The sequence below is a fragment of the Piliocolobus tephrosceles genome, chromosome 20 (assembly GCF_002776525.5).
Source record: "Piliocolobus tephrosceles isolate RC106 chromosome 20, ASM277652v3, whole genome shotgun sequence".
Taxonomy (NCBI): Eukaryota; Metazoa; Chordata; class Mammalia; order Primates; family Cercopithecidae; genus Piliocolobus; species Piliocolobus tephrosceles.
This window is the reverse complement of record NC_045453.1, coordinates 23,121,051-23,146,238: the sequence shown is the minus strand read 5'-3', so window position 1 is coordinate 23,146,238 and position 25,188 is coordinate 23,121,051. Positions and strand designations below refer to the sequence as shown.

The following is a 25,188-nucleotide window of genomic DNA, read 5'->3' as shown; positions in this document are numbered from 1 at the left end:
GCTCAGCAGCCTCAGGCCACCACTTGTCACATGTCATCTTTCCCAGGCACACTCTTAGTTCCTGAAGTACACCAACCTCTTTCTCAGCCTGGGGCCTTTTGCATATGCTGTTTCTTCCCACAATCAGTTATTAGTCCATTGCATATCTTTCTAAGATGGTTTATGCATGTACAAGCGAATGTGAATATATATTCTGTTCCTCTCCACTCCCTTAAAATGTTATGAGTCCATGCTGTGTGTGAATAAATCTGTAGGAAGAACTCCTAAAAGCAGAATTGCCGTGGTAACAGCTATGGTCATTTTAAACTTCATGAATAATGTTCATGTGTAATCGCATCAGTTTACGAGTGCTCATTTTCAGGCACGCTTACCAACACAGCGGATTGTCGGTTCGAGACTTTGGTTAAACCAATGCAATGGTGTGTGTGGAGGGGAGGGGGTGGCGGTGGGAAATGGTATCTCATTTCTCTTTTTATACATGCAATTGAGCTTTTTTTTTTTTTTTTTTTGAGTTGAAGTTTTGCTCTTGTTGCCCAGGCAGTAGTGTAATGGTGCAATCTTGGCTCACCAGAACACCTCCCGGGTTCAAGTGACTCTCCTGCTTCAGCCTCCCGAGTAGCTGGGATTACAGGCATGCACCACCATACCTGGCTAATTTTGTATTTTTAGTGGAGACAGGGTTTCTCCACGTTGGTCAGGCTGGTCTTGAACTCCCAACCTTGAGTGATCTGCCGGCCTTGGCCTCCCAAAGTGTTGGGATTACAGGCGTGAGCCACTGTGCCTGGCCAAAATTGAGCATCTTTTGATATGCTTAACAGCCATTTGCTTTTTCCTCTCTTTGACCTTTTTTTGGCCATTTTCCCACTGAGTTATTGATCTTTTATTTTGAGACAGGGTCTCGCGCTGATGCCCAGGCTGGAGTGCAGTGGCATGATCACGGCTCACTGCAGCCTCAACTTCTTGGGCTCAAGTGATTCTCCCACCTCAGCCTCCCTGGTAGCTGGGACTACAGGTGTGCACCACCACACCTGGCCAATTTTTGTATTTTTTGTAGAGATGGGGTTTTGCCATTTTACTCAGGCTGTTCTCGAACTCCTGGGCTCAAGCAATCCACCCACCTTGGCCTCCCAAAGTGCTCGGATTACAGGTGTGAGCTACCGCGCCTGACCTAAAACATTTGTTAATTTGCCGTTCTTCTTTTACCCTCTAAGATGTTAGCTCCTTGAGGGCAGGGACCATGCATATCTTGTTCACCATTGTATCCCCAGCAGCTTCCACAGTGCCTTGCACACAGGAGGTGTTCATGGTGGACATCTGTAGCAGCTGTGTTCACCTTATTTTTTTTTTTTTTTTTTTTTTTGAGATGGAGTTTTGCTCTTGTTACCCAGGCTGGAGTGCAATGGCACGATCTCAGCTCACTGCAGCCTCCACCTCCTGGGCTCAAGTGATTCTCCTGACTCAGCCTCCTGAGTAGCTGGGATTACAGGCACCCACCATCACACCCAACTAATTTTGTATTTTTAGTAGAAACAGGGTTTCACCATATTAGCCAGGCTGGTCTTGAACTCCTGGCCTCAAGTGATCCACCGGCCCTGGCCTCCCAAAGTGCTGGGATTACAGGTGTAAGCCACCATGCCTGGCTGCTTCTAGAAAATTTTTATGCCAAAAAAAAAAAAAAAAAAGAAAGTAAAATAGAAAATTTTTATGCCTATGTGAGTTTATTTATATGTACATGCCAACACATTGTTTCACTTTTCATTTTCAAAAATGATTCTACTATGCATTCTGTTCTGTCCCTTCACTTTTTCATTTAGTAATATCCTCAACCAATGACTCAGAGGAAAATGGATGAGGGATATATACACACAAGTGCACAGAAAAGGAAATACAAATAGCTCATAAACATATGAAAGGATGTTCAACTTCCTTTATAATAAGAAAAATGCAAATTAAAAGTACACAGAGATCATTTCTTGCCTATCAGATTGGCAAAAATCCCAAAGTCTGATAACACACTGTGTTGGCAAGGCTGCGGGCAAAAAAAAGCACTTTTGTACCTTGTTGGTGGAGGTGGAAATTGGCACAATCCTATGGAGGACAATTTGACCATATCTGTTGAAATGACAAATATATATATACACTCTTTGATGCAGCAGCCACAGCTTCTGAAAATGTATCTGTCAGATATTCTTGCTCAAGTGCAAAATGACATATATCTGGGGTCGTGTTTAGAGCAGAGGTTTATTGTCTATCTCCCTCATTAGAAGGGAGGACCTATGAGGGCAGGAATCTTGTTGGTCTTGCTCCCCCATGGCTGCGCCAGCTCCTAGCACTGTCCTTTGAACATAGTCGATGTCACAAAGACAACCCTCACTCAATATCTACATGCTCTTCTACCTCTCGCAGCCTTCCTTGCAGTAAGGTTGGAAATACATGGCTCATTTATGCCCAGTGGGATATACAAAAGTGATGGAAGCTACTTCCTGGTCTGGCCGTTAAAAAATTCCATGTTACCTTCTAGCTCTTTCTTTGCCTGCTGTGTTCATCTCTAAGACTTCCTGTTCCAGATAAAGAAAGTGAGGTAGGAGATCAGTAGGACTTATTTTCCAAGCACAAATCACAGCCCTGCTGACCAAAACAGGATGCAGTAAAGAAACTGGCTGAAACCAGCAGATGGTGACAAAAGTGACCTCTAGTTGTCCTCACTGCTCGTTAGCATAAAGACACTCCCACCAGCACCAGGACAGTTTACAAAGGCCATGGCAATGACTCGGAAGTTACCTTATATAGTTCTGGGAACCCTCTGCCTCTTTTCTAGAAAATTCTGTATAACCTGCCCCTTCATTAGCATATAATTAAGAGTGGGTATAAATATCGGCAGCCCTGGTCTGCAGGGACTGCTGTGCTGGGCTGTGATCTCTGCTGCTGTTCTGGGCTGCTCTGCCTATGGAGTAGCCCTGCTTTATCTGCAGAGCAGTCCCTCTGCTGCACACTGCTGCTCTAATAAACTTGTTTCTTTCACTGTTGGCTCACTCTTGAATTCTTTCCTGAGTGAAGCCAAGAACCCTCCCAGGCTGAGCCCTGATTTTGGGATTCATCTGCATCAGCCTGTTCCAGATGGAGAAAAGTACTCAATTTGTATCATAATGCAAAAGCAAGAAATGAACCTTTGCTGCGTTAAGTCACTGCAATGCTGGCTTTGTCCCTGCAGTATAGCCTACTTTATTCTGACTAAAGTACTGTAGTAGGTGCTCAATAAAAACTTGTTGAATAAATCTAAGCTGTAATGAGCATTCTTGTGCCCTGGATGAGCTACCATGTTGCTGGGTCAAAGAGTACATATTTAATACTTTGGTAGATAGCACAAACTGTCCTCCAGAAAGTGTGCATCCATTTTTGTTTGTTTGTTTTATTTTGTTTGAAACAGGGTTTCATTCTGTCACCTAAGCTGGAGTGCAGTGGCACAATCACAACTCACTTTAGCCTTGACCTCCTAGACTCAAGTGATCCTCCCACTTCAGGCTCCCAAGTAGTTGGGACCATACTCATGCCCCACAACGTCTGGCTATTTTTTTTTTTTTTTTTTTAATTTCTTGTAGAGGCCAGGTCTAGCTATGTTGCAGAGGCTGGTCTTGAACTCTTGGGCTGAAGTGATCCTCCCACCTCGGCCTCCTAAAGTGCTGGGATTACAGGTGTGAGCCATGGCACCCGGCCAGTTTGCATTAATCTATACTCCCACCAACAGACATAATGATAACTCACACGTAGAGATCTTGCTCTGTTCCAGGCACTATGCTCAGGGCTTTGTACATATGAAATACATTCACGCCCACAACAGACCTATGTGGTAGGTATGATTATAGGTGTGATTATTTTCCCCATTTCACCGATAAGGAAACGGCAGCACTCGGAAGTTAAATCACTTGCCCAAAATCACACAGCTGGGAAGAAGGGGAGTGTTTTTAAAATTACAAATTTCCAATGTCCTACATCTTCCAATGAACTGGCCAAGGTCCAGGAATCTCAGACTCCCCATATGCTGCTGATAGTCAGCCAGTTTTGGAAACTAGCTCCCTGGAGGACTTAAGCTAAAGGTGCCAAAGAGTAGGTTTTATTTATTTATTTATTTATTTTAATAGAGAAGAGTTCTCATTATGTTGTCCAGGCTGGTCTTGAACTCCTGGGCTCAAGCAATCCTCCCACCTTGTCCTCCCAAATTGCTGAGATTACAGGTGTGAGCCACTGTGCCTGGCCAAGTTATTGTTAATTTTTTTAATGCTGCTATAACACAGGGGCCTCCTTGGCAGGCATCTTCCTTTAGAAGGTCTTAGGTATTTGTTGAACAGGAATAAACTGATATAAGTGAATCAAACTTGCATACTTCCTTCTGTTAAAAAATAAAAATGAAAAAAAAAGAAGGCCAAGTGCGGTGGATCACATCTGTAATCCCAGGCACTTTGGGAAGCCAAGGAGGGAGGATCACCTGAGTTCAGGAGTTTGAGACCAGCCTGGGAAACACAGTGAGACTGCATCTCTAAAGAAAATTTTACAAAGAAAATTAGCCAGGCATGGTGGTGCACAACTATAGTCTCAGCTACTCAAGAGGCCAAGGTGGATCACTTGAGCCAAGGAGTTCAAAGCTGCAGTGAGCTATGATCACACCACTGGACTCAAGCCTGGGTGTCAAGCAAGACTCTGTTTCAAAAAAACACCAACAAACCAAAAGAAGAAAAATCAAGAAGAGAAGAAGGAGGAGGAAGAGGAGGAGGAGAAAGAGGAGAAGAAGAAGAAGAAGGAGAAGGAGAAAGAAGGAAGAGGAGGAGGAGGAAGAAAAAGAAGAAAAGAAGGAGGAAGAGCTTTATTTATGTATGCCAGGCCAACTTCTTTAGAGGTGTATTATTAGAATATAATTTCATCTGTGGGGCCCAGAGACAACATAAGAGACTGAAATATGATCAGCATTTGTTTGTTTTTCACAGGGATGTCTGAGATGGGTGGTGGCTCTGTACCAGAAAGTTGTCAGGGGCTTGGGCCCCTAACTTGTTGTCCCATTCTCACCAGCATGTTGACCCCATCCAGAGGTCCAAATGCCTGATCACCATGTTTGCTGTCCCATGTTCTGCTCACATGTCATTGGCCATACCTCAGTCACATGGCCACTTCTTGCTGCAAGGGAGGCTGGGAAATGTAGTCTTTATTGCAACTAGCCATGTGTTTCCATGGAGCATTTATCACTGTAGAAGGGAAAAACTGATACTGGGGACAACTCTCAGACTCTACAACTGAAGGCATTATTAAAGAGCTTAGAATTTAGATTCTGGAACAAAATAGATTACTCATTCCCAATCACAGCACTATACCATACGGTTTCAGAATTTTAGCTGACCATGACTGCCAACTTCAGGAGGCCCACTTGGCTGGTCTCGGGGTTTGTGATATGCCTTATGGTTGCATAATGCAATAAGCACATGTGGGATTACAAACTAATCAACAGCAATAGATTCGAGCCAACAATGTTTCTTTTTAAATTTCTTCTCAAGGGTGTCTTTCTCAGTGTCAGAAGAGAGGTTAATTAATATTTTGCTGATTATGTAAGAAGTTACATGTAGAAAAACCAAGATTTTTTTTTGGTTCTAGGCATCTACTTTTTTCCAGCAGTATTTGAATTCCATAGATATGTTGGTGTCCAGGGAAGGCCTGAATCGCCTGCCCCTTATTCTAGTCTAATCTTTGGTATTAACAGACTATCCCTGCCCCCACCACCACCTGAATACAACTTGATTCCAAATAAGGAAAGAAGGAAAGTGAACACAAATTATTCATGGGACCCATACTAAGTCCTAGGCACTCAGCTGGGTGAATAAGCCTCCTTCTTGTGATGGGTGACTATTGTTTTTACCTACCTGGCTCCCATTTCCTCGGCCTCTGTAACAGCATCACAGTTTTTGCAGACAAGACTCCTGGCTCATTGTCAGTTCACCTGGTTAAATGGGGCTGAGCCTACTTTAAATACAGGCATCCGACCCAGGCCTGATAATCAGTGTGCTCCACTCCAAGGATTCAATCCTGTACTTTTTTCAGAACACTGGGAAAGAGGTTTTTTGTTTTTTGTTTTTGAGGCAGAGACTTGCTTTGTCACCCAGGCTGGAGTGCAGTGGAGTGATCTCGGCTCACTGCAGCCTCTGCCTCCCAGGCCTCAAGCGATTCTCATGCCTCAGCCTCCCAAGTAGCTGGGATTACAGGCGTCTGCCACCATGCCCGGCTAATTTTTTTATATTTTTAGTAGAGACAGGGTTTCACCATGTTGACCAGGTTAGTTTTGAACTCCTGACCTCAAGTGACCTGCCAGCCTCAGCCTCCCAAAGTGCTGGGATTATAGGCATGAACTACTGCGCCCAGCTGAAAGAGAAGTGTTTTCAGCTGGACTTGAAGCTAGTGCAGCATGGGCCTGGAGCTGCTGTTGTCTACCTTTGCCATCATGTACTTATTCCTTCGTTCAGCAAATACTTACTGAGCACCTACTATGTGCCGGGCAGTGTTCTAGGGCTATAAAGTGCCGGGCGGGATGAACCCAAACCCTCAAAATCCTTGCCTTTAAGGAGGCAGTTGACATTCTAATGGGGACAGGGATACAGAAAATAAACAAATACATGTGAAATACGCTCAGAGGATGATAGGTGATATGGAGAAAAAACAAAACAAAACACAAAGGCCTGGTGTGATGGCTCATATCTGTAATCCCAGCACTTTGGAAGGCCGAGTCAGGTGGATCACTTGAGGTCAGGAGTTCAAGACCAGCCTGACCAACATGGTGAACTCCCATCTCTACTAAAAATACAAAAAATTAGCTGGGCATGGTGGCAGGCAATTGTAATCCCAGCTACTCTGAAGACTGAGGCAGAGGAATTGCTTGAACCCAGGAGGTGGAGGTTGCAGTGAGCTGAGGTCATGCTACCACACTCCAGCCTGGGTGACAGAGTGAGACTCTGTCTCAAAAAACCAACCAACCAAACAACAAACAATAACAACAACAGCAAAAACCAAACAGGATAAGGAAGGCAGGAGTATGCAGGGGTTACACCATGTTGTCCAGGCTGGTCTCAAACTCCTGACCTCAGGTAATCCACAGGCCTTGGCCTCCCAAAGTGCTGACTCCCAAAGGCATGAGCCACTGCATCAGGCCAGTTTATTTATTTATTATTAATTTTTTAGATACAGTCTCACTCTGTTGCCCAGGCTGGAGTGCAGTGGCACGATCTCGGCTCACTGCAACCTCCGCCTCCTGGGTTCAAGCTATCCTCCCACCTCAGCCTCCATAGTAGCTGGGACTACAAGAGTGTACCATCATGCCTGGCTAATTTTTTTTTGTATTTTTAGTAGAGATGAGTTTCACCACGTTGCCCAGGCTGGTCTCAAACTCCTGACCTCAGGTAATCCGCCTGCCTCGGCCTCCCAAAGTGCTGGGATTACAGGCGTGAGCCACTGCACCAGGCCAGTTTATTTATTTATTTATCTATTATTTTTTGAGAGAGTCTTTCTCTGTCGCCCAGGCTGGAGTACAGTGACGCAATCTCAGCTCACTACAGCCTCCGCCTCCTGGGTTCAAGCGATTCTCCTGTCTCAGCCTCCTGAGTAGCTGGGAGTACAGGCACGTGCCACCACACCCAGCTAATTTTTGTATTTTTAGTAGAGACAGGGTTTCACCATGTTGGCCTAGATGGTCTCGAACTCCTGACCTCATGATCCACCCACCTTGGCTCCCAAAGTGCTGGGATTACAGGCATGAGCCACTGCGCTCGGCCCAGTATATTTGCTTTTAAAGGAAACTTGATATCTCTACTGCATCAGTCAACTCGAGCTATGTTTTACTGCAGTAACAAGGAGCCCCAGCATCTCAGGAGCTCGTTAATGACAAAGGTCGATTTCTTATTCAGATTGAGGATATGAATCCTCAGTTACCGTCTCATTATTTGTTGGTTGTGGATCACTGCAGCTGTGCTCTGGGTCATAGGTTAAAGGTACAGCCCATTCCTGGGGCAGGCCATTCCCATAGCAGACAGAAACCACACGACAAAGCCACTTCTCAAAAGTTTAGCTCACACTCTGTTGCCCAAAGGAGTCACACAGCCAAGACTGACTTCAGTCGGGAAGCTCACCAGGGAATTGCCAATGGGATAAATACTTCGACAATAATACAATCTACCACATCTACTGTAAAGGGAAAGCCAGCACCACCCGCTCTCAATAGAAGGTGACCACAAAAAGTAAATATTATGAAAACATGTAACTTTATTAAATTCTAGCCAAATCATTTTGCCTTCTGAAGGCACTAAGTCTGAGGCCCACTCTCAAACAGGAAGTTCGGAAGGGAGGCAGGTGAGTGTTAGAAAGGCGTTAATGTTGTGTTCCTATCAAACTGAGACTGCCGCCTAGATGCGATCAGAATGATTGACAGAGAATGAAATGTTATTCCATACTGGGGTGCTGTGCCCACCAAGATCTCCCCACGAATCCCCACTGGTACTTGGTCTGCACTCTGGAAGACCCGGCTTCAGAATCGCTCTAGGGGAGTACAGAAGGAAACTCGGCGTTTGAGGGAGTGATGATAAAGACAGTCACCTGTTAGGGGTTCCGCTGCCTTGCACAATTTCATGAATGGGGCCCCTGAAGTTGTGCAACATGGCGGTCCTGGAGAGACTCTCTGCGGGTTACTTCATTTAATTTCCACCTCCTCTCTGCCAGGTAAGCAGCATCGCCTCCATTTCACAGCTGAAAAAAACTGAGATTCAGGGAAGTTCAGTGCCTGGCTCAGGAGCGCAGCTGGAGGGGTTTCGGGGAGAGAGATTCTAACCCTCCGGCTTGAAGGTGTAGTTTCAGACTTGGCCACTTGGTGTCACTCTCTCCAAACTGTCGGAAGACCCTCTGAGCTGGCCGGTTTGTGAGGGACTCCGGGCCCAGCTAGTTGCACACTGATCCTCAGTCTGGAAAACGGGCCCCTCCTGTCCTCCCTCTGCCCTGTCACCCTTGGGGGGTGCAGAATTTCTTCCTGTTCCCTGTTTGAACTGGGTCTCTGAGTACGCCTGAGCCAAGCACTTCACAGGCATGATCTCGCTCCAGCCTGCCAGCAGCAATGTGGTCTCAGACTGCAGATGAGAAAACAGGCCGACAGCGTAGGAGCAACTTGCCCAGTTGGTAAGTGGCAGTCAGAATTTGAACTCAGATCTGAGTTAGAAGCTTGGCGTTTTGATGCCCAGAAAGTGCATGGTAGGACAGTTGTATTAATTCTCGATTTTTCATAGAATGTATTTCCAACCACCTGACCTCAGCCTCTGTAAATGTCCTTGGCAATGAAAATAATCTGCCTGTTTAGAAAAGTGTATGTGTTTTTGGTCTTTTGTTTTTTTCATGTAGAAGTTAGTTTTTCCCTGACTACCAAGAGAACACTGAGGTGTTTACTTACTTAATTTTTTTTTAATTATCTGAATATACCTTGATAATTATTTATTTTATTTTATTATATTTTATTTTAAGACAGAGTCTCGCTCTGTCGCCCAGGCTAGAGTGCAGTGGTGTGATCTGAGCTCACTGCAACCTCTGCCTCCCGGGTTCAAGCAATTCTCCTGCCTCAGCCTCCTGAGTAGCTGGGACTACAGGTGAGCGCCACCACGCCCAGCTAATTTTTTTTTTTGTATTTGTATTTTTAGTAGAGACGGGGTTTTACTATTTGCCCAGGCTGGTCTCGAACTCCTGGGCTCAAATGATCCTCCCACCTTGGTCTCCTAGAGTGCTAGGATTTACAGACATGAGCCATCACACCCAGCCAGTAATTATTTTTTAAAATTAGAAAATCTAAGTAAAAAGAACAAAATATAACCAGAAGTGATGGTGCATGCCTGTGGTCCCAGCTACTCAGGAGGCTGAAGCTGGAGGATCACTTGACCCTAGAAGGTCAAGGCTGCAGTGTGTTATGATTGTGTCACTGTACTCTAGCCGAGGTGACAGAGACCCTGGCTCTGTATTTTTAAAAAAGAACAGACCAGGCACAATGGCTCACACTTGTAATCCTAGCACTTTGGGAAGCTGAGACAGAGGGATCATTTGAGCCCAGGAGTTCAAGACCAGCCTGGGCAACTTAGTGAGACCTCGTCTTTACAAAAAAAAAATTAAATTAAATTAAATTAAAAATCAGCTGGGTATGGTGGCAAGTGCCTATAGTTCCAGCTACTCAGGAGGCTGAGGTGGGAGGATTGCTTGAGCCCGGGAGGCAGAGGTTTCAGTGAGCAGTGATTGCATCACTGCACTCCAGCCTGAGTGACAGAGCAAGACCTTGTCTCAAAATAAATAATTGATTAGAGAAATAATAAAAAATAACAAAATAAAAGTCGCTTTTAATTCACATCAGCCACCCAGAGATCAGTGCTGTTGACATCTTGGAGCATATCCTTCAAGGCATTTTTCTCTCTGTCATCTATCAACGCATTAAAAAGTTCAGTTTTTAAAAACTAACGAGGGAATGTATTCATATGCAAAAATTCAAAAGATACCAAAAGATTTACAGTGGGTCTTTTCCCTCTAATCCTTCCCTCCCCATAATCCATTCTGGTTATCATTTCTTGGGGATCATTACAGAGACATCCAGAACATAGATAAGCAAATATGTGCATGGATTCCTGTACTCACTTCTCTAAATAGAAGCACACCACACACCCTGTTCTGCACTGGGATTTTGTTTTTTTCAACTTAGCAATGTACCTTGCCAGATCTTTCCAGATCAGCACTAGGAGAGCATTCTTCGCACATTCCATTGTCCGAATATAATAATTTATCTAACAAGTTTTCTGGTGATAGTCACGGAGGTATTTCCAGGGTTTTGCTGCAACAAACAATGCTGCAATTAGCATCCCTTTCACAGAAGTCTTTCCATGTATTCAGAGCTATTTTTGATGGATACATTCTTAGCAACTGAATCGCCCAGTCATAGGGCAGGTGCATTTAAACATTTTGACGCTAGTTGTCTAAATGCTCTCTAAGGTTGTACCTACCAATCGTCATTTGCACCGGCGACCTACATGAGCTCCAGTTTCCCCACATTCTAGCCAAGGCCAAGTATTATTGGACTTCTTGATCGTGGCCTTGCTGATAGGGGGAAAAGGTGTTCACCATAGTTCTAATCTACATATTCATTGCTTATATGTTAGATTGGACATTTAAAAAATATGTTCAAAGACCGTTTATATTTCTTTTCTGATGGCAAAGCATTCAAGTTGTTTGTCTATTTTTCTCTCGGATAATTGTCTTTTTGTTGATGTGCTAGGGATTTTTATATACTAAGAAAATGAGGTATTTTTTTCTCATACATGTTATAAGTGTTCATATTTTAAAAATATAGATATATCAGGCCGGGTGCAGTGGCTCACACCTGTAATCCCAGTACTTTAGGAGGCTAAAGTTGGAGGATCACTTGAGTCTAGGAGTTCGAAACCAGTCTGGGCAATATGCTGAAACCCTGTCTTTACTAAAAATGATGGCAGGTGCCTGTAGTCCCAACTACTTGGAAGGTTGAGGTGGGAGGATTGCTTGAGCCTGGGAGGTGGAGGCTGCAGTGAGTCGTGTTCACTCCAGCCTGGGTAACAAGCAAGATTCTCTCTCTGTCTCTCTTGCTCTCTGTGCGCGCGCGCACACACACACACACACACACACACACACACATAGATATATCAAACAGAAAATGAGATCTCATTGTATACAATGTTTCTGAGGCCTGTGGTCATTTGATAATATATTGTGCATCCTTTCCCATATCTGTATTTCTTTGAGCAAAATTATTTGTTGATAGTGAAAAAAATCCCTCTGAGTACACTGGAAGTTCATCAAACACAAGTGGCTCTGAATTGCTATGAACACAGTGATAACAAGTATCCAAGAGGAGGCTTGTGAAGCATCTCGTGTGTTTCATCTGTTTATGCATTCAATTTAATCCTCCCAACAAAACTGTGACGTAAATAACATCATCCCCATTCCAGATGAGGAAACTGAGGCCCAGGAGAGTCATGGGATTTGTCCAAGGCCTTCCAGATGGTCAGTGGAAGATGTGAGATTCAAATCCTGTCCATTTGTGTTTGAAACATTGGCTACCGCCTTCCATGACCTTAAATCCCCACATTCCCAACTAGTCTGGATTAAACATCCGGAAGGTACGTCCCCATCCTCCCCTCCCACCACCCTGGGCTGGGAAGAGTCATGTAGTTTAGGGCCGGACCACCAGGAGGCACTAGGGACACATTTCTTGCCTGTTGTGTGGGGCTGGGAGCCGGCTGGGGCCAGGCACCCTGGGACGGGGCACTACTTGGGGCCTGATGATCCTGAGGGCTGAGGTGGCTCAGGCCAGAGGAAATGGCTCCCGCCACGTCTGGAGGAAATCACCTCTGGTAGCCTTCAGGGACTCCTAGATATTTGGCCATGGCTCAGCCCCTGTGCGGACTTGGATTCCTGTAGATCCGGGTTCCTCAGCCTAAGCAGTAGTACACGGGGTGGAGTACACGGGGCAGCAGAATCTTTTGCTGCAGGGATCTGTCCTGAGCTTTGTAGGCTGTTCACAGTCACCCTGGCCTCTACCCATAAGATGTTGGTAGCCCCTCCCCACCCAAGTTGTGACAACCTAAGATGTCTCTAGACAATGCCAAATGTCTCCTGGGGGGGCACAGTTGCCCTCGGTTGAGAACCGCTGCTGTGGACACCCAGGGTGGGCAGGCCACATGCATGACGGGAGCCAGCCCTGTGTCAGATAATAGCAGCTCACACCTCGAGAGCCCCACAGGGAGAAAATCATTGACACTCTGTGAGGCGGAGACTGACACCACCTCTGCTTTACAGATGAGGAAACGGAGGCCAGAAACGTTCAGTGACTTGCACGAGGCCACACAGCCAGTGTGTAGCAGAGCCGGGGCTTGAATCCAGGCCATCAGGCTCTAGCGCCTGTGCCCCTAACTGCTCAGGCAAGATGCACTGCTGGTCCATTGAATCCACAGGAGTAGTCCCCATGGCGACAAATAAAGACTTCTCCCCCAATTTCCTCTTTACCTAAGTTCATTTTCCACTTTTGACGAAGAGCCACCTGTAAGAGATTTTCTTTTTCTTTGTAATGGTACTGAGAAAAACACCAGCCCAAACAGCCATGATCAATGGCAGCGGACACAACCTCAATAGCAGGGCTGCATTGTGGAGCAGTGGGGACTGTGAGCACTCAGAGGGCTCAGCCCCGTCAGTCCTGGTATATTATTTCCTGGTATGGGTGCTGGCCCAATTTTGCAGGAGAAACCAGAAATCTAGATTTTTAATGTGAAATTTCCTAATTTTAAAATAATGACAATTCAAAAACATTAAAAACCCTGTGAAGATCAAACAAAATATGTCTGCAGCTCAATTTACCCTGATAACTGCCAGTTTGCAATCTTTCCAAAGGGCACATTCAATGTCCAGGAATAAACCCTTTCACCCTCTTAGTGCCCCCTGCCTTTCATCATTATTTATTTAGTTAGTTCTTTTATGTATTCAACCACCCATGCATTCTATGCATGCATTCCACCCACCCAGTCATCCATTAATTCATTCATTTACCCATCCATTCATTCATCCCTCCATCCATCATCCATCCCTGACCTAGCCAACCATCCATTCATCCATCCACCCATCTCTCCAGCCATCATCTATCTCTCATCCATTCATCCATCCATCCTTCCTTTCATCCATCTGTTCATCCTTCCGTTCATCCACCGGCCCATCCGTCCATCCATCCATCCATCCACCCATTCATCCATCCATTCTTCCAGCCTTCCATTTGTTAACATCTACTTTGGTGGAAATGAAAAAAAGATGACAAATCAGACACCACAGACAATGATAAAACCAAATGGTGTTAAAATTTGTGTGTGTGTGTTTGTGAATCTCACTGTCACCCAGACTGGAGTGCAGTGGCACCATTATGACTCATGGCAGCCTCAACCTCCAGGGCTCAAGAGATCCTCCTGCTTTAGCCTCTTTAGTAGCTGTGAATACAGGTGCATGCCACCATGCCCAGCTAATTTTTTAATTTTTGTAGAGATGAGATGTCACTATGTTGCCCAGGCTGGTCTTGAACTCCTGGACTCAAGCAATCCTCCCGACTTGGCCTCCCAAAGTGTTGGGATTATAGGTCTGAGTCACCGCATCCAGCCCAAATGGTATTAAGTTCAGACTCTCTCATTGATCAACTGGGCAACATTGGGCAAATTATTACACCTTTGAGCCTCAGTTTCTCCCTCTGGGAAATGGGGCTAACAGTAGTACCTTACTCCTTGCAGGCAGGTCTTCAGGGTTAGGCAGGCGAGGCGAGGTAACATATGCGAGTAGGGGCAGGTGACAAGGCCCTTTCTTTACAGACGCTGCCATGCGGCATGTGTTATGCTGCAGGGAAACACAGGGCTGTGGCGTTAGGCAGGGTTACTAGCTCCATCTTGGGGTCTGGGGAGTGGGGGCATCCAGCATGTCTTGCCATGTCCAGAGTCGGGAGAGGAGTTGCTTTGTTGTCGCCACAGCTTCCCCTGGTCAAGCTGACACCCTACACCCCCCCCGCCCCGCCCGGCACACGATGGTTTTCCTGCTCTTGCTTAATTTCTAAAGGCCAGCTCTTTCTCTGACCACCCTGCCACACCCCACCTCCCCCACCCCCTGTCCCAGTTTGTGGGCAAACTGTGTGGAGCAGAAAGGACTTGCGGGTTCCCTCTCTAGATTTGTTGTTATTTTTTTTCCCATTTAAATGGAAACCATGCTTATTAAAGAAGATTAGGAAAAAAAAAAAAAAACACATCAAACAAGAAAGAAGAAAAATTATTTTTTGTCCCATCCTTCTAACAAAACCACACTAAACAGTCTATTTCTTTCTTTTCCCCAAGTCAGGGTATTGGACTGTGTGTGTGTTGCATAGTTGTAAATCATTACTGTTGCACTCTTTACTGTTGTGTTTTTAAAATTTTTTCCATTATGGATGATCCTCAACTAACAATGGTTCATTTTAGGATTTTTCGAGTTTATGATGGTATGAAAGAGATAGGCATTTGGTAGAAATCATACTTTGAATTTTGAATTTTAATCTCTTATCAGGCTAGCAATATGGAGTGCAATAATTTTACATGAAATATTCAGCACTTTATTATAAAATAGGCTTTGTGCTAGATGATTTTGCCTGATGTAGGCGAATGTAAAGGTTTCCAGCACCTTTAAGGGAGGCTAGGCTAAGCTATGATAATGTTCAGTAGGTTAGGTGTGCTAAATGCACTTTTGACTTAACGATAAAACCACTTACAGTGGGTTTATCAGGCTGCAGCCCCAACCCGAGTCGAGGAGCATCTGAATTACCTAAGCCTTTCCCCGCATTGAGCATATTTGAAGGGCTGCACTGGTTTAGCGTGCACATGCGAAGTGGGCACCCACTGTGTTCTGTGGGAGAGAGAACAGGCGGAATGGCACAGCCAACATTTACTGAGTGTAAACTTGGTGCCAGATGTCTTTCTAAGTACTTTATTAAATTGCTTCTTCCTCACAACCACCCTGTGAGGTAGAGGCCATCACTATGCCCTTTTTCCAGATGGGAAAACTGAGGCCCAAGGTTGCACAGCTAAGAGGTGGAGCTAGCATTTGAATCCAGCAGGGTCAGCCACAGGGCTGGGTTCTGGCCATGCTGGGCTACCTTGGGCCACTCGCAAACAAGTAACCCCAATCCAGAGTGACTGAAGCAGGGATGAGGAATGTACAGGAGCATGTGATAGCCCCAAGACCATCCAGGGACATTAAGGAAGGCTTCCCGGAGAAGGTGACATCTCAGCTGAGAGCTGAAACACGAGTGGGAGGTGGGAGGTGAGGGCACTGCCAGCAGAGGGAACAGGCATGCAGGGACCCCAGGTAGATATGGGCAGCAAGTGTTGCCAAGCTGGCACCACTGACCCTGCTGGTAGAGGTGGGCAGGGAAGATCACGCAGAGGCCATGGTCTCAGGAGCCCTGAGAAACCCTGGGAGGCCCCAAATCTTTTTAAGCTGGGACCAGGCATGACTGGGGAGGCCTTCCCCCTCCAGGCTGGGCAGTGCTCCTGCTCTGCCCCCACAGCCTGGCCATTCTCCATTGTAGCCCCCTGCACCCTGGCCAGTTTTTGCCTGTTTATCCTCTCTCTTCCCTCCTCAACTGAAGAAAGTTCTAGAGGGTGGGAATCCGAACTGATTTGTTCACTTCTGTGGCCTAGATCAGAGCGGGGAGGTACAATCGCTGTGTGGAGATGGTGCCAGTTCTGTCTGCCACGGCCTTGGAGGCAGGGCCCCTCCTGTGACACCCGGCTCCTTGGGGCTCCACGGGATGTGTCTTCAGGTTTGCAGGACTCTGCTCCAGCTTGCCCATGGTGTCCTGTTTGGTTTAGGAGAGGCCCCAGCAAATACTGAGCCCATGTTGCGCCTCTTGGCACTGTTCTCAAAGGCCCAGAGAAGTGGTTCCGTGTGGGGCCAGCTTCCCACTTCCTTCCGGTTCCCAAACCCGTCTGGAGCCCAGCGCAATTCAGCTTCCTCCTCCAGACACACCGCCTGCTCCCACAGCTGGAGACGGGACAGACTTGGGGCCATGGCCCCTCCTGCACTGGGGCGGAGGCCCCCAGGGTCACTGTTTACTCCCGGCCCCCTCAGCCAAGCCTGCTATCTTATCAGCTCAAACACTTCAGAGTTCAGGCCAAGAAGCCAAAGTCAATTTTGAAAAAGTCTTTAAAAGGCCAAATCACAAACACCAGCAAGGGTGGGGTGGGCTGAGGGGTGAAGATGAGGTTGGGGAGTGGTAAACTCTCAGGCTGCTTTACCAGATTCAAAAGGACTCAGTGATTTTCCTGGGCCCAAAGGTGCATGCAAGGACCTTCACTGCAGCACTGCCTGCAGAAGCAAAAGACGGGAGCTGCCTGAGGTGTCCATCAGTATTCTACGGTTTTTAAAAAAATAATGACTGCAGTCACAGCTACTCGGGAGGTTGAGCTGGGAGGATTGCTTGAACCCGTGACTTAGACGCTGCAGTGATCTAACATCGTGCCACTGCACTCCAGCCTGGGTGACAGAGCAAAACCCTGTCTCAAAAAACAAAAAAAAGCTAGATGCGGTGGCTCACGCCTGTAATCCCAGCGCTTTGGGAGGCTGAGGCAGGCAGATCACCTGAGGTCAGGAGTTCAAGACCAGCCTGACCAACATGGTGAAACCCTGTCTCTACTAAAAGTACAACAATTCGCTGGGCGTGGTGGCACATGCCTGTAATGCCAGCTACTCAGGAGGCTGAGGTAGGAGAATCACTTGAACCTGGGAGGCAGAGGTTGCAGTGAGCCGAGATCAGGCCACTGCACTCCAGCCTGGGTGACAAGAGCAAAACTTCGTCTCAAAAGAAGAGAGAGAGAGAGAGGGAGAGAAAAAGAGAGAGAGAAAGACATGGGGAGAGAGAGACCAGTTACTCTGAGCTCTTGATGCATACAGCTTTCTGTGCAACTAAAACACACACATACGATGTGTGATATGGAAACAGCTCCAAGATCAATTATGAAGAAGAAAAAAGAAAAAGCAAAGATATAAAGCAGTGTATTGAACTAGATCCTTTCTGTGTAAACAGGAAAGATGAGGATATAGCCCATATGCCTATTTCTGCACAGAACATTTCTGGAAGCACTTACTAGGTACCTGGAAACACTAACTGGCTCTAGGGCAGGAGTCAGAGGGAGACAGACTCCTCTTTGTACACTCTTTGTACCTTTTGACCATCTTAAAACCATGTTGGCCAGGCGTGGTGGCTCACACCTGTAATCCCAACACTTTGGGAGGCCAAGGTGGGCAGATTACCTGAGGTCAGGAGTTTGAGACCAGCCTAACCAACTTGGTGAAACCCTGTCTCTACTAAAAATACAAAAATTAGCAGGGCTTGGTAGCATGTGCCTGTAATCCCAGCTACTCAGGAAGCTGAGGCAGGAGAATCTCTTGAACCCGGGAGACAGAGGTTGCAGTGAGCCAAGATCACGCCACTCCACCCCCGCCTGGGTAACAGAGTGAAACTCCGTCTCAAAAAAAAAAAAAAAACCACTCAAAACAAAAAAAGTTAATATAATATAGAAATAAATAAACTAATAAGAATATTAGTGATTTTGTTCTAGCCAAATGGCCAATAACAAAAGGTGCAAATAGTAAAAGGTGGAGGTGGGGGGTGGGTGGTCGCAAAAGGTATAGTGACTTTCAATGTAGATGAGATTATGGAAGACATAGCTCACAAAGCATCTTGGGCCTATCTAGATTCTTTTCAGTAGAGTTAACCACATTCAAACAGAGCTTTCAAAGTTCCCTCATTCTTATAAACCTGGCTGTTTAAAATGTACTTTCAAAACTTCCCGAGAATTCCATAAAGTAGCATCAGATCACTGTAGAGATTGATTGATTAATTCAACAAACACATATTGTTTTAGGTGATGGAGATGTAGCAATGAACAGGACAATCATGATTCCTCATCTCCTAGGGTCCATGAGTCTAGGGGGAGTGCCAAGCAGATAACAAGTAAAGAGCAACAACATGCAAAAAACAAATATGACCCTTTCAGAACCTGAGAGGCACTGGAAAGAAACTGAGGCCAGGGAATGAAATTGATGATGGCTGGGGTGGCGAGTGGTCAGTGAGGGGCTCTCCTCTTTAAGAAGGTAACCTTTGAACTGAAACATGAAGGAGGAAAAGGAACCAACCACAAGAAAATCAGGGAAAGGGTAACTCCAGGCAGCAGGAATAGCTAGGGCAAAAGCCCTGAGGCCACACTGAACTTTGCTGTGATAGGAACAAGAATGGTGGCCAGTGTGGTGCGGGCTTAGAGAGATAGCCAGAGAAGAATGGAAAAGCCAGATGGAGAGGTGAGCAGGGGCTGCTCCTGTGGTCTTGTGGGCTTGGTACAGAGTCCAGATGAGGAAACTGAGGCTCAGAGAGGTTAAGTAACTTGCCCAAAGTCACGCATTTAACAATGGCTGAGCCAGGATTCAGACCTGGGCTCCCAACTTCATACCCAGTCCTCTCAACATTCACCTATGCCTATATGTGGCAAAAGCATTAAACATGTATTTCCAGACAGCACAGCCTGTGCTCTAAGAACACTGTGTGTGTGTGTGTGTGTGTGTGGTGCACTCACACATGCATCTGCGTGTTTGTATGTGAGTTTTAATTGCAAGGAAAAGTGCACACAGCATACATAAAGAGCTCAGTGAATTCTCGCCAAGTGGACACATTCATGGAATGAGCACCCAGATATAGACAGGACATTCCAGAAGCCCCCTAGATGTCTCTCCTGGTAAATCCTCCCCACCACCGCCCCCAAGGTTAACCTCCCAAGGTTAACAGCTGTCCTGAATTCTAACCCCATAGATGACTTTTGCTGGTTTTGAACTTTCCACAAAGGGAAGTACACAGTGTGTGCTCTTCCCATCTGGCTTCTTTCGCTCAGCATCCTGACTGCATGGCTTGGGGAGTTCCGGGAGACCCTGACTGCCACGCTGCGAGAGCGCAGGTGGACTCCCAGAGTGCCTCCATCTCATGACGAAGGCCAGGAGAAAGCCGCTCGCACAAAGACAGTTCAAAGTACGTTGTTACGTGAAAAAGTCAGGTACAAAACCATCTGTGTAGCTCAGTCCCATTTTTGGAAGGGATAAAATAGGTCTCTTTTTATTTAGAATAAAAAATGATCCTGAAAAATATGTTAAATTTCCTCTCAACTGTGGTGCGTTATAAACACTTAGCAAATCAAAATAGCCTCTGGATGGGGGGGGTCATCTTGTGTTTGGGGCCATGTTGAACAAAAAGTAGGATCTGCCAGCTACACTCACTTGCCATATGAAAATTGTCATTCTCAGCTGGGCTCTGTGGCTCACGCCTGTAAATCCCAGCACTTTGGGAGGCTGAGGCGGGCAGACAGGAGTTTGAGATCTGCCTGGCCAACATGGTGAAACCCCATCTCAACGAAAAATACAAAAATTAGCCAGGTGTGGTGGTGTGTGCCTGTAATCCCAGCTACTCTGGAGGCTGAGGCAGGAGAATAGCTCAAACCCGGGAGGCAGAGGTTGCAGTAAACTGAGACCGCACCACAGCACTCCAGCCTGACCAACAGAGTGAGACTATCTCAAAAAAAAAAAAAAAAAAAAAGAAGAAGAAGAAGAAGAAAAAAAGATGGTCACTCTGTCACCCTTTTTGGCCCACTGATGCACAGTGAAATTGCATGAGTTAAATGCCTGGAAGATACAATTCTACAAGATTCAAGTGTTACGTGGAGGATTTTCCTGCATGGTGGGGATGGCATGTGGATTTTTTGTGTTTCCTTATCTATTTATTCTAACTTTTCTTTTCTTTCTTTTTTTCTTTTTTTGAGAGATAGGCTGTCACTCTGTCGGCCAGACTAGAATGTAATGGCACAATCTCGGCTCACTGCAACCTCCGCCTCCCAGACTCAAGCCATCCTCTCACTTCAGCCTCCTAAGTAGCTAGGACTATAGGCACATGCCACCGTGCCCGGCTCATTTTTGTATTTTTTTGTAGAGACAGGGTTTCACCACCATGCCCAGGCTGGTCTCAAACTCTGGGATTCAAACGATCTGCCCACCTTGGCCTCCCAAGGTGCTGGGATTACAGGTGAGGGCCGCGACGCCCAGCCTTACTCTAACTAGCAAAAAATAAGAACAATAATTCATATATATTAAATAACAACTGCAGCAGCAGCAGCAGCACAGCAATAAACTGACAAAACAAAAAGAAAGCATTTCTGTCCCCGTTTTTGTGCTTCTGGAAGGTCAGCTAGAGAAAGGGCATGTCACCCCGATGCACTGATCACCCCGATGCACTGAGTCAATTGCACAAGAAAGGGAACACTGACTCCTCCACATCCAGGGGATCATTCAGCCTATATGTGGTTTAAGGGGCAGCCCCAAAGCCAGATGGACTGGGGTTCAAACCCAAGCCTTGCCCCTTACCAGCTGTGGCTTGGTTACTACTCCTGCGTAACAAACCCACCCCAGAACACAGCGGTGTAAAGCAGCCATTCTACTCACCTGGAATGATATCGCTCAGATCCTGTGGTCAGGAATGCAGACAGGGCATAGCAGGACAGCTTGTGTCTGCTCCACAGTGTCTGGGGCCTCAGCTGGGACAGCCTGGAGGCTGAGGGTGACTTGGTGGCTGGGGTGCTGGCCTCGGTCAGAGAGTCTTCACTTGTGTGCCTGGCAGCTGCTGCCGCAGCTGGGCCATCAGAAAGACACCTGTGCATGACTTCTCCGTGTGGTCTCTTCACTTGGGCTGGTTTGGGTTTCCTTACAACGTGGTGGGAAGGGGGAGTGACTGCTAACGGGTGTGAGCTTCCTTTTGGGGGCAATGCAAGTGTTCTAAAATTAGATAGTGGTGATGATTGCACAACTCTGTGAATACACCAAAACCCACTGGATTGTGTACTTTAAAAGGGTGAGTTTTATGATATGTGAATTATATCTCAATAAAGCTGGGTTTTTTTTTTTTTTTTTTTTTTTTTTTACCAAAAAAAAAAGAAGAAGAAGAAGAAACAGATCATGAGGATGAGAGACGCTGCTGTGAGCATCTTAAGACGACACGATGCCCAGCTGGGTGCACTCCCTGTAATTCCAGCATTTTGGGAGGCCAAGGCAGGAAGATGGGTTGAGCCCAGGAGGCTGCAGTGAGCTATGATCTTGCCACTGGACTGCAGCCTGGGCAACAGAGCAAGACACTGTATTTAAAAAAAAGAAAAGAAAACACAATTTGCCACACTGTGTGAGGCACTATCTTTCTATGCCTCAGTTTCTTCTGTCAAATGGGACTACTTAATAATCAAATGAACTCATAGGGTCTTTGGGGGTGAAGAGAGGTAATTCTGAGCCTAGTAGGGGCACATGGTGAGTGCTCAGAAAGTGTTATTATTTCAAACGATAAAATGCCATAAGGCAGCAGTGTGTAGTGTTAATTAAAACAACAGGTTTTAGAGCAAACCCTCAAATTTGAATCTAGCTTTCCCAGTGGTTAGTTACTTAACCCCTCTAGATCTGTTTCATTATCTGTAAAATGGAGTTAACGTAGTACCCACCTCATACGTTGTGACAATTAAATGAGTTAATAGCACGAAGGGCTTGGAATGGTACCTATATGCAATACGGCACAGTACCCAGTAGGTACTACACAGTTGCTGACTGTTATTGCTTCTGGCATTTCCCTGGCTTCCTGGTGCTGTTTAGGCGGTGTGGATCCATTGGAAGGGTTCGTGTAATAGTAATAACAACAATGATGCTAACAGCTGGCCCTTATCCACTGTGACAGGCTGAGGAGGGGATGCCGGGCACCCTCTCATACCAGTTGCCAGGGAATTCCACACAGGAGCTGGGTTGGCTGCAGAGGGCTGAGCAGCAAGCCCCAGGGGAAGGTGAGGCATTCAGCCAGAGGGGACTGGATTCCCAGAGGAGCAGAGGGACAGAGGAGCAGAGGGTCCTGGGGCAGCTGAGGGGCTCGCAGGGCTGCGGGGAAGGGAGCTATAGGATGGAGCAGAGAGCAGGAAAGACGGGCAGAGGCCAGACAGCCAAGAAGCTTGAAGCCTGTGCCCTGAGATTCTTGGATGCTGTTTCATTTTCTCACTGAAAATCCTGGAAAAAACAGCCTTGTCCCATCTTAGGACAAATGTGTTTCTCTCTTCCTTCTTGGCCGCTGCAGGGGTGACTCTCTTCCAGCTATCCTCTCATTCCCTCTGAAGGTTCATAGCAACACCTAACACAGACAGCTTCTAAGAGCCCTGAATGGTACTAAAGGCTTTTTGCCTAAGGCTTCCCAGATCCTCACAACAGCTCTATAGAGGTTATGTAGAGAGACAGACCCATTTCACAGAAGAGGATACTGGGGATGGAGGGAGAAGCCATTTGCACAGGTCATGCACTAATGAGTGGCAGAAACAAAATCATCTCTGACGCCTTCTCTCATTCTTCCTACAAATCTCACTGATGGCCTACTCTGCTCCAGGCATAGTTAGACTTGGGGATACAGCAATGAATGAGAGAAATCATTGCTGGCCAGGCATGACGGTTCATGCCTGTAATATCAGCACTTTGGGAGGGTCAGGTGGGCAGATTGCTTGAGGCCAGGAGTTCGAGACCAGCCTGGCCAACATGGTGAAACCCCATGTCTACTAAAAATAAAAAAAATAGCCAGGTGTGGTGGTTCATGCCTGTAATCCCAGCTACTCAGGAGGCTAAAGCACTTGAACCCAGGAGGTGGAGGTTGCAGTGAGCCAAGATTGTGCCACTATGCTCCAGCCTGGGCGATAGAGCGAGACTCTATTAAAAAAAAAAAAAAAAAGAGACATCACTGGTTCCCTCCTCAAGCTGATGCCCTACGGCAGGAGATAGACAACTCAACAACAAGAAAAAACGCCTCCTGTATATTGAGGCCAGGAGGTTCACTGTAGTGATCAACCCAGCAGAGCGAGGGAGGTGGATGTCAGGAATGTGGGCGATTTCAGCAGCTTTAGCCCTGAAAAGGGAGGGAGGAAGCCTTGGGAATATCTGGGCGCGGGGTGTGCAGGGCAGAGGGAACAGCAAGTGCAAAGGCCCCGAGGTTGGATCACGCAAGCGCAATGTGGCTGGAGTACAGTGAGTGAGGGGAGTTTCTCCTAAGTGCCAAAAAGTGCTGGGAAACAGGCCAGGCATGTTGGCTGATGCCTGTAATCCCAGCACTTTGGGAGGCCGAAGCAGGAGGATCACCTGAGGTCAGCAGTTCGAGACCAGCCTGGCCAATATGGGGAAACTCCGTCTCTATTAAAAATACAAAAAGTAGCCAGGTGTGGTGGCACACGCCTGTAGTCCCAGCTTCTTGGGAGGCTGAGGCAGGAAAATCACTTGAACTTGGGAAGGGGAGGTTGCAGTGAGCTGAGACTGCACCATTGCACTCCAGCCTGGGTGTCGCAGTGAGACTCTGTCTCAAAAAAAAAAAAAAGAAGAAGAAGAAGAAGAAGGCCAGGCATGGTGGCTTATGCCTGTAATCCCAGCACTTTGGAAGGCCAAGGTGGGCGAATCACCTGAGCCCAGGGGTTCGAGACCAGCCTGACCAACATGGAGAAACCCCATCTCTACTAAAACTACAAAAATTAGCCAGGTGTGGTGATGTATGCCTGTACTACTCAGGAGGCTGAGGCTTGAACCTAGGAGGTGGAGGTTTTGGTGAGCCGAGATCGCGCCATTGCACTCCAGCCTGGGCAACAAGATTGAAACTCTGTCTCCAAAAAAAAAAAAAGAGCCGGGAAACACAGTATGTCCAGACTCCAATCTCTTGTCACCACCTCCATGGTCACCACCCTGTCCTGACACTGCCACCCTGCACCTGGACCACTGCAGTAGGTCCTCGCTGGCCTCTTAGCTTCCACCTTTCTCCACCATCTCACCCCACCCGCTTCACACACACAGTCCAGTCTCCACATACAGCTAGAGGGAGTCTGTCACCCACAAAACCACATTGCCCCTCTGCTCAGAATCCTCCACGGCTCCCACCTCACTTAGAGTAAAAGCCAAAGATCCTATGAGGCCCTACAAGATTGGCACCTCATCCCCTATCTGACCTCATTTCCGCCCCCTTTCCCCTCACTCACTTTTCTCCAGCTGCATTGACCTTCTTACTGCTCTGCAGACACACAAGGAACAGTCCTGCCCCAGGGCCTTTGCACTTGCTGTTCTTGCTGGCTGGACTGTTCTTTCCACAGATATCCTCAAGGCTTGCTGTCCTTACCTGCTTCAGGTCTTTGATCAAATGTACCTTCCTCCTAAGGCCTTCCTTGACTACACCCAGCATGCCTTCACCTTTGCAGCGCTATTTTCACTGTCAGCAGAACTTACCACCCTCTGGCATTTACGTTTTTCCTTCTTTTTGTTCATTACCTCCCCAACCAGAATATAAGTTGCATGAAGGAGGAATTTGTGTCAGTTTTATTTGCAGCTTTCTGGCACATAGTAAGTGCTCAATAAATATTGGTTGAGTGAATGAAGTACAAATGAAAAAAAGAATTGAGTGAAGTGATCCTGATGGAGGGTGATAGGGAGTGGTGGGGACTGTGGCAAAACTGGGAGCTCTTGCCCCAACTGGAAGGAACA

General features: G+C 46.7%; 1 long non-coding RNA gene across 1 annotated transcript; it reads right to left on the bottom strand.

Annotated features, from left to right (window-relative positions):
• Positions 1-8,269: 8,269 nt before the first annotated feature.
• LOC111521040 lies at positions 8,270-21,372 on the bottom strand. The gene is made up of 4 exons (XR_002724836.1): positions 21,109-21,372; positions 14,326-14,442; positions 10,753-10,873; positions 8,270-8,779 (listed from the first exon to the last, which is right to left on the bottom strand). It is a non-coding gene; the product is annotated as an uncharacterized LOC111521040 (long non-coding RNA).
• Between the last annotated feature and the right edge of the window lie 3,816 nt (positions 21,373-25,188).